Here is an 8,455-nt window from a genome sequence, read left to right on the forward strand (position 1 = left end):
CACAAAGATCCTGTGGATCTCAGTGCGCAGACGAGGGAAAAGTCTTATTTCACTGTGCTTTTACACACAGATACATCCTACAACAGAGACTGATAGAAGCACTAAAGCCTCGTAGTTGTTGTACTTAAAAACATGTGAAAGTCAGCCTGCTGTGTCACAGTCTGTGTTCAGCTCCTCTGATCTCCCAGTATTTTTCCACTCACCCCGCCTCTGCCTCACTCCACCTGTCAGCCACTCCCACCTCATCACCTCACTCCACTCACCTGGTCACACAGCTACAGCTCGTCAGCAATCAGCGCGGTATATAAGCCTCTCCAGGTCACGGGCTTTTTGCCAGATTGTTCTTTGTACTCATGCAAGACTTTCTGGCGTTCATCTCTGCCCCTCTGACCTGCCTGATTCATTCGCCCACCAGATAACACACCAGCCTTCTATCACCAACCATGAGATCTGCCTTGTCGTCCTTGGTTCCTGTTTTTCTGTGGATGCCCAGTGTTTTTACCTGACGATGACTTACCTGTAGCTGCCTGTGGCTCACAGACTCTCTGTGTTTCGCCACGTGTTCCTGTGTGAGCGTCCTTTGTGTACTTACCTGTCGGCTCATCAATCCTCCGCCTGGCCTCGACCCTCCTCCTGCTCGTCCCTCGTCGGCTTGTCTGCTCCGTCTGTCTGCTCACCTGGTTGTGGACCCTCTGCCTCATCGACCTTGTCTCCAGCCTGCTCTCTTCTGGTACCATCACCTGCCACTGAACTGAACCGTCTGGGTTCGTGGGCACACGACATCGCTCACGATCCCACTTCTGGTTTCGGCTCAGTTCCTCATCCAAACCGGAACCACAGAGACTTTATATTTATTCTGTGCCTGAGAACATTATTCTATGCTGGATTGCTACGCATATGATATGATCAATTTTCTGCTTTGCAAGTGTGACAATAAAGGTCTTTACCAGCTGATTCCAGTGTGCTGCAACTGGGTTTGTTTGTTGAGTTCATCCAGAAAACACCAAAAATATATGTTGTATGTATGTTTACACTTTGGGGTCTGAGAGAAACATCATTTCTGTCCTCTATATGTCCCGTACATATGGCAGAATTGACTTAAGGTCGGTCTACAGTATCACAGCAGAACCGCCGCCGCTGCTGCTGCATTGTCAGAGTAAACGGTTTTATGAGATTTAACTCACTCGGACACAGTGGAGAAGGAGAAACAAGACAAATGGAGTACAAAGAAGACAAATCTCTCAACGCTGTCAGTGTCTGAGGTGCTCCGGCCATCCATCCTCCATCGCTCCTTCATTCACTATCTGTCTGGCCCTATCCCACCTGTATGACACCCGATCACTCTTCATCCCTCTATCCATCCATTATCCCTGTCACTTCATCCTTCCATTTCTCTGCCCCAAGGCCTGAGCTCCCCTCGCCTGTCACAGGTGATACCGTCTGAGTGGATTACTTGGAATATCATGAGGGATATGTGGTCAAATATCTCCTCACTAAGGTTATAATGTGCTGTCATTAATGCAGCGGTTCTGGTGGATTCACACAGTTCAGTACTGATTTTTAATGAAGCATAGTTTTTAAAGGGTTTATGAATTGTAACTAACAGATTTCTTAATGTTAACAAATCAGTTATTAACACTTAATTATTAGAAATTAATACATCATCTAGAAGAGGTCACTCAGATCTCCAACAGGAAACCTCTTTGTAATCATTTTCACTAGTAACTGGAATTTATCATGTAATTTAATTAAAAAGTAATTGTAATCTGTTAGGTAGCATAAATCACCAAACTAATCAGGTCTGGTACACCAACAACCAGAGGAGAACCCTGAAGGCAACACAGACGTGTCAGTATCTCAAATGTTACAATATATTTATTTCATTTAATTCTTAGGCTATTGTCTTCTAATACTGATTTAAACCTTCATCAGAAATGAAAACAGCGCAATAGAGTCACCCAATCAGATTTTTTTGTTGTTGTCTCTAGGCAGAGAAAGGTCAGAGCTGCTCACTCATTGGTTGGGACTTCATCACCGGGACAGAAGGACACATCCTGTGTTTGTTTAGAAAGTGACAGATGAATTAGCCAATCACATTTTGATTTACAGTGGGTGGGACCAAAAATAACCCCCTGAGGCCTTCCTGAAGGACAGAGATGTCCTCCTTTAAACAGAGCAGACGAGACGGACGCTGTTGCTAAGTGGCTAACTTGATGGCGCCGACTTTTTGAGGGCGCACTTTAAGTGTAGTGGAGCATCTGTAAAGGACTGTGTTATTTAGGAAACTGAAATTGCGCTCGTCTCTGAGTCTGTTAGAAAACAGTTTTCAAGAAAAATCTTTTCCCATTTTGTTTTTTGTTGGTGTTTCTCACTAAGTTTAGGTTGAACTGAAGTCCCAGCTCTGACAGTCACCACTGGTAACAGCACTGGGATTTGTTCCATCAACAAAAAACAGGCATCATGTCTCAGAGAAAATAAAATATATAATAATACCTTTAAAAGAAACAAATGTGAATTTGGCCAAACTCACAACAAAGTCAGTCCAGCAGATCGTCACATTAGTATTCCAGAATAAAGTATTACAGGAGCCGATGTACAAACATGATTTACAGAGAATCTTGTTGTTTTTCCAGTACACTTTGATGAACCTGTCTTGTACCTGCTGTAGGTTTGGGTGGCAGTGGTTTGAGCCAAAATAAAGTTTGCTGCCAATAAACAAATATGCAGCAAGCCTTCATCTTTTCCATACAGCTCCATCAGGGGTTACTTCTATAATATAATACAATAGGTGTAGTGCTGAATCAAGATTCAAAAGCAAAAGTGTTTTATTATGAATCCCTTCCAAGTATGATTTCAATTTTGGACAATCCCCAAAAATATGTTTGTGAAAAATCCAAATGTTTACCTGCTAATCCCTCCAGCACAAATTTATTTTACTTCTGTCATATTTTGATACGGTGAAATAGATTTTAAAAACCCCATTTTTAATTTCCAGTTGAATTCTTTCCATAGTGGACTTTATAAACTTTCTGATTAATACATAGTCTGGCTCACAGGATGCACCCTGCAGCTCTCTGTCTTGACACTATTTTGCAGCAGCACTGACGCTTTTGATTGGTTTAAAGAAATGCAACCAAGGCAGGGCTTTTTTTCCCACCTTATAAAATGTGCATGTGTGGAGCCAGAACTTTCAGAGGTCTGGCTCGGTGAGACTAATTAATAAATTACTTCATCACTAGCAAAGCGTCCAAGTAGCACCATAAGGTGTACAGAACTGCAGCCTAAACAACATTTCATGCTGCAGTTTTACAGAGAAAAAGCTAGGCAGCTAGTTTTATGCTACCTGTCCACCACCAAACAGCAACAGTCTGCTGGAGAAGTTAGCAGCTAAAGAGTCAGAGAGTTCCCTCTGGATCTGGTGAAGACAGAAACAGAAGTGGTGGATGCAAATATGACAAATGAATGATTTTCAATAATTCAATTGGGTGCATGTGTGCGTCTTTATGATCAATGTACCTGAAGCTTGTCCGCAGCTAATCTCAAGTACTTCTGGACCAATCAGCTCATTTTTTTGTGCACATTCATGTCTGTATGCTAAATGACCTATGTAAATCAGGAGTCTTGAAAAACCTTGAAAAACGTTTTTTTAATGCCACCACGCTGCTAACAGCCATGACCTGATGCATTGTTTTCACATCATCCTGTTCTTGTGACCATGATATCGCAAGAATTCCTCAGTGGTATGTCTTCAAACTTGGTACAAATGTCCATTTGGACTCACAGAATGACCTGATTAGATTTTTGTGGTCAAAGGTCAAAGGTGAAAGTTACTGTGACCTCATGTCTGTCCTGGTCTTGTGAAGGTGATATCTCAGAAACACTTGGAGGGAATGTAGAGTTTGGTGGTCAAAGGTCAAGGTCACAGACATGGACGTAAACTGTGACTCGACTGGTTGGTGGAGACAAACAACTGTGAGGCAGTCATTTTTTTCACTGCTCTGTTTTATACGATCATTGGCAGCAGACTTTTCACTCTTCTTAACCAGCCAGTAGGAGCCACAAGTGATTAACAACTGCTTTAGTTTAAAATGTTGTTTCAGCTCAGGACAACATATATGGGGATCATTTTGCAAATCTCTGCGGGTGCTTCACCATGTGTTGCCTGGCAGGGATCTGCACTGAATGACATCTTCAAGTTCTGCAGGATGTGTAAATAGATGAAAAAGTTCACCATAACAACTTGTTAGTATTGTGTTTCCGGTTTATTTTGCTGCCCCCAACTGGCCAAACAAATGCACAGAATGCAAGTTTAATAAAGAGATTTTGGCCTGGATGCTTTGAAGCCCCTTTTTCTGGTGGAAGAAATGTAGAACTGTCCATTAAAGTAAATTACACTGATAGATATGCACCAGGCCGATGGATTTTCACAAGATAATAGTCATAGCGCAGTCTGGACCAGCCCTTCATCGTGTTTCCTCAGGACACGACAGAAAGTCAAATGTTCAAGTGAAATTACCGCCATATTTATATTCATAGAGCGGCTCCAGTCTGTGACAAGTGGGTGGTGTTGACATAAAACTAGTTGAGGTTTCAATTTCAAGCCCCTGAACTCAAAACTACAAGAAAATCTGACCCCACCACCTCACCCAGCGTTCTCCCTTTCACTGCCGCCCTCCCTCTTTCTCCTCCTCCTCCTCCTCCTCCTCCCCCCCCCCCTGCTGGTCAGTGCAGACCAGCAGGCATCAATCTCGACGTGGCTCTTCCTCCTCTTTAGCGATGGCGGGCTAACACAGATGCAGAGCTTGTCACTGGCTCTCACAGCATTGACCTGCCACGCCTCGCTCTCCTTCCTCCCATAAAAGGAGGAGTGAGTGATGGGGAGGCGAGGAGGAGGCATGAGAGGAAGAGCGAGGAGGAGGGAGGGAGTGACAGACTCATACAGCATGCATAACAACTGAGTACGCCTCTCCACATGCATCGCTCCATCTATCTCCCCCTGACTGTCTCATCTAAGGCCAATGGAGACACACACACACACACACCACACACACATCTTTACAAAGACACAGAAGGTTGGCTGCAAGCTGCTACACAAGCTGACTATCAAAGCTAGAAAAAAAATCACACCCTGATGCCTCAAATTCCAGCTCATATGAAGAAGGTCACACCGGCGGGGCAGACTCAAGTGAACAAAGCCTCCTCCTATCTCAGGGACATTCCCAAAAAAGCTCATTGTGCTGACATGCATGCCCACTCATAGAGCACCATATGCCTGCCATGGTCACACACACACACACACACACTTTGACCTTTGCAGGGAAACTCTCAAACTCAGAAATATTGGCAGGAAGGTTATCAGGCATTATGAAATGTAAGCTTTCAAACCTACTTCTCCTTTTTCAGCTCTGTGAGGCGACGCCAAACGTGTTCTGATGTGAAGGTTTTTTAAAATAGCCAGTAAACGGTCGGCCTTGGAGATATGCATCATGCATCTCAATACAAATTGTCTCTAAGAACATTTAGGTGTTTATTCTTGGTGTCATGGTTAAAGGTTGTGTTGTACTGGAAAACATTATAGTTTCATGCTGCTGACAGCCGTGACCAGAGGCGTCATGTTCTCAGGTTGTCTGTGGACGATGGTCACTGTAACCTGACCAGATGGTTTGTCACACAGAACCATCTGGGAAGCCAGTCATAGAAACTGTTTAGAAATGGGCAGGCACTTTTGAGAGAACCTCTGGCAAAACTTTTCCATTGATAAACCTTCAGTGCCGTTCTTTGCTCCTCTTTCGGTGAAGTTTGTACACCAACCTCTTCACGAGCCGCCATTGTTTGTTCAAGACGAGTCGTTTCTATGGACACTTCTTGATGTCGGCGCACCTGAAACCACGTCCACAGCTGCTAGTAGTTCCTACGAGGATGCTGATTGGCTCACTCCACCTCTGGTGCGGACACAAATGAACAGCTTGGAGCCTGGCAAGATGGATTCTCGCGTGATCTTGTGAATCCAGCTGCCTCGCAAGGTAAATGGTGACTGAGAACATTTTGGCAAATGTTTATATCAGGATACATGAAACTAACCTTCTCAAAACTCAAAGGATGAGGTCTGCAGACTTTTTTGTTCATCGGCTTCGTGAGTGCAGGAATCAGTTGATGCTGATTATCAAAAACTGCCAGATAATCTGGATGATTAATCTGTCCACCACTGCTTTATGTGGCAGAACAGTTTTATTGGATTGCATTACATTATACAGGAGTCCCTAATAAAGAGGCCATGAGTGATTGTTGATAGCTTTGACCAAACAGCTTGTTCCTAATATAATGGGATTGTGCTGGGTGATAATTCAGTATTATTACAAATCATCATCCTCATATAATTTTACATATTTCTGCTGTTCAGTGATTCCAAGTATTCATTTCATCATTTTATGTCATTTTACTGATATTTACCACATTGCAATACATGTCATGATCCACAGATATGCTTATTAATAAACTGTGTGTGTGATTCTGATTTCTGTCATACAGCCCAGCATCATAATGTGACAATATTTTAGGAAGCACTAAAGAGACAACTTTATTGTCCATCAAGATGGATAATGTCTTTGGTCCATCTGGCAGTTCATTAAAACACGCACACACACACACACACACACACACACAAAGAGAGAGTGTGAATAAAATACAAAACACAAAGTTAAGCAGATAAAAAATGAACAAAGTGGAGTCACTGAGAAATCAGTGTAGGATCAGGAGGTGGGAGGAGCCTGGTTTGATCTGAGCTCGTACATATTTGGGACTGAGTTCAGATGTGACAGATGTCTTTTTGCACGACCTGCAGCAGAACCTGGAGTGCTTTTCATCTGGTATATTTGTCTCCTCATCTCCTCCACTTGCTTCCTCTCCTTGTGTCTTAGCTCCTCTCAGCCAGGATGTGAGAGAGAGATGTGAGGACGGAGGAGACGAAGCTGCGAGATGAAAAATCTTTGGTTCTTTTTAGCATCAGTCTGAAGCAACGATTTTATTGTAAAATAAAAGCAAACAAAAGACAAACTGCTGCTGTGTGTGATGCCACCACTCTTTGCATGAAATGATCCTGTTGTAAATTGTTAGACACGACACACAAGATGATGGCGCATTATATCACTTTCTCATCATGTTTTAGTTTATTATCTTTAGCTCCCTGTCCATGACACCATCATGTAAACATGTACGCTGCAGGTAATTTCTCTGATTAGTTGACAAAAAAAGTGTGTGACAGTGATTCGACTGTAATAATCTCTGAATCATCGCTGTATCAGACGCCTCCCTTTCATCCTGTGTCAGATTTCCTGCCTTTGTTCATCTGGAGTCCAGCAGCCAGACCATCCTGAGGCGATGCAAGTTTTCCTAAATATTCTTCAGGAAATGCAATTTATTTTTTTTGTTTGACTCATTTATGTTAAGTTAGAATCACTGTGCATTGTGTTTATTCTGCTCAGTTTAAAAGCTATGTATAATTTTTATTGTATGGTGATAATTTATTATACTGAGATAATAAATGTTGCATATTTTGTGTTTAGATATAAAACCAGTATCGATTAGTGCCAGCTCTCCCTGCCCCAACATCTTATCTCATCTCCAGCTTATATCTACAATAAACCACGTCTGAAGTGAACTCTTCTGGTGCCTGACTGCACACACGGCAACTTTAACTTTATGTATATGTTCTTTTAGGTTTACTCACTACAACTGTGGGACAAACCTGGTTAAACAACAGTTGAATAAATTAAAATTAACTGTAAACTTTAACTTTTAAAAAATGTTTCATTAACCACAGACAACCCTCAAATCAAAGTCTGAGGAGAATCAGTTTCTATAGACTGTGTGGCACTATGTCTTGCAAAACATTGCATTCTGTTTTCATTTACATTTTGCACTGATTGTGGTCGTAGCATTGGTTCAGTCTGATTCCTTTTGTATCATTAAGTTTTTCGGTGAATTAATCACAACTTGAATAAAAAAAAACATCCCGGGTTCAGGTCTGGCTGGGAACCTTCCATCTCTGCACACTGAACTGTCAAACACGTCACTATCAGCATATCTTCAAAACACGACGCCGATCTGCAAATATCAGTCAGTCCTGTTAATATGTGGTCTGTCATGAAGCTACAGTAAACTGTCTGTATCACAAAAAAGGCCTCCCGTCTGCTTGATGAACGCAGAGACAATGCCAGAATGTCCCCAGTGATCACCGGCCAGGCCTGACTGTTTGATGAGGAGCAATTTGCAGGGCTCAGGGATGAGCTTCCTTAAAGCCCACTGGGCCTCGACTCCGGTCAACACAGAAATCCCTGTTAAAATACTGTCCAAGAGAAAAGGCCCGGCTCTCTCTGAAGTGATTACAACCTGTCTGTTCTCAAAGCAGGGCCACAGAGACCCCGTCAAACAGCCCCGCGACCGCGAGCGAGAGCTG

The sequence above is a fragment of the Lutjanus erythropterus genome, chromosome 19 (assembly GCF_056507025.1).
Source record: "Lutjanus erythropterus isolate fLutEry1 chromosome 19, fLutEry1.hap2, whole genome shotgun sequence".
NCBI lineage: Eukaryota > Metazoa > Chordata > Actinopteri > Lutjaniformes > Lutjanidae > Lutjanus > Lutjanus erythropterus.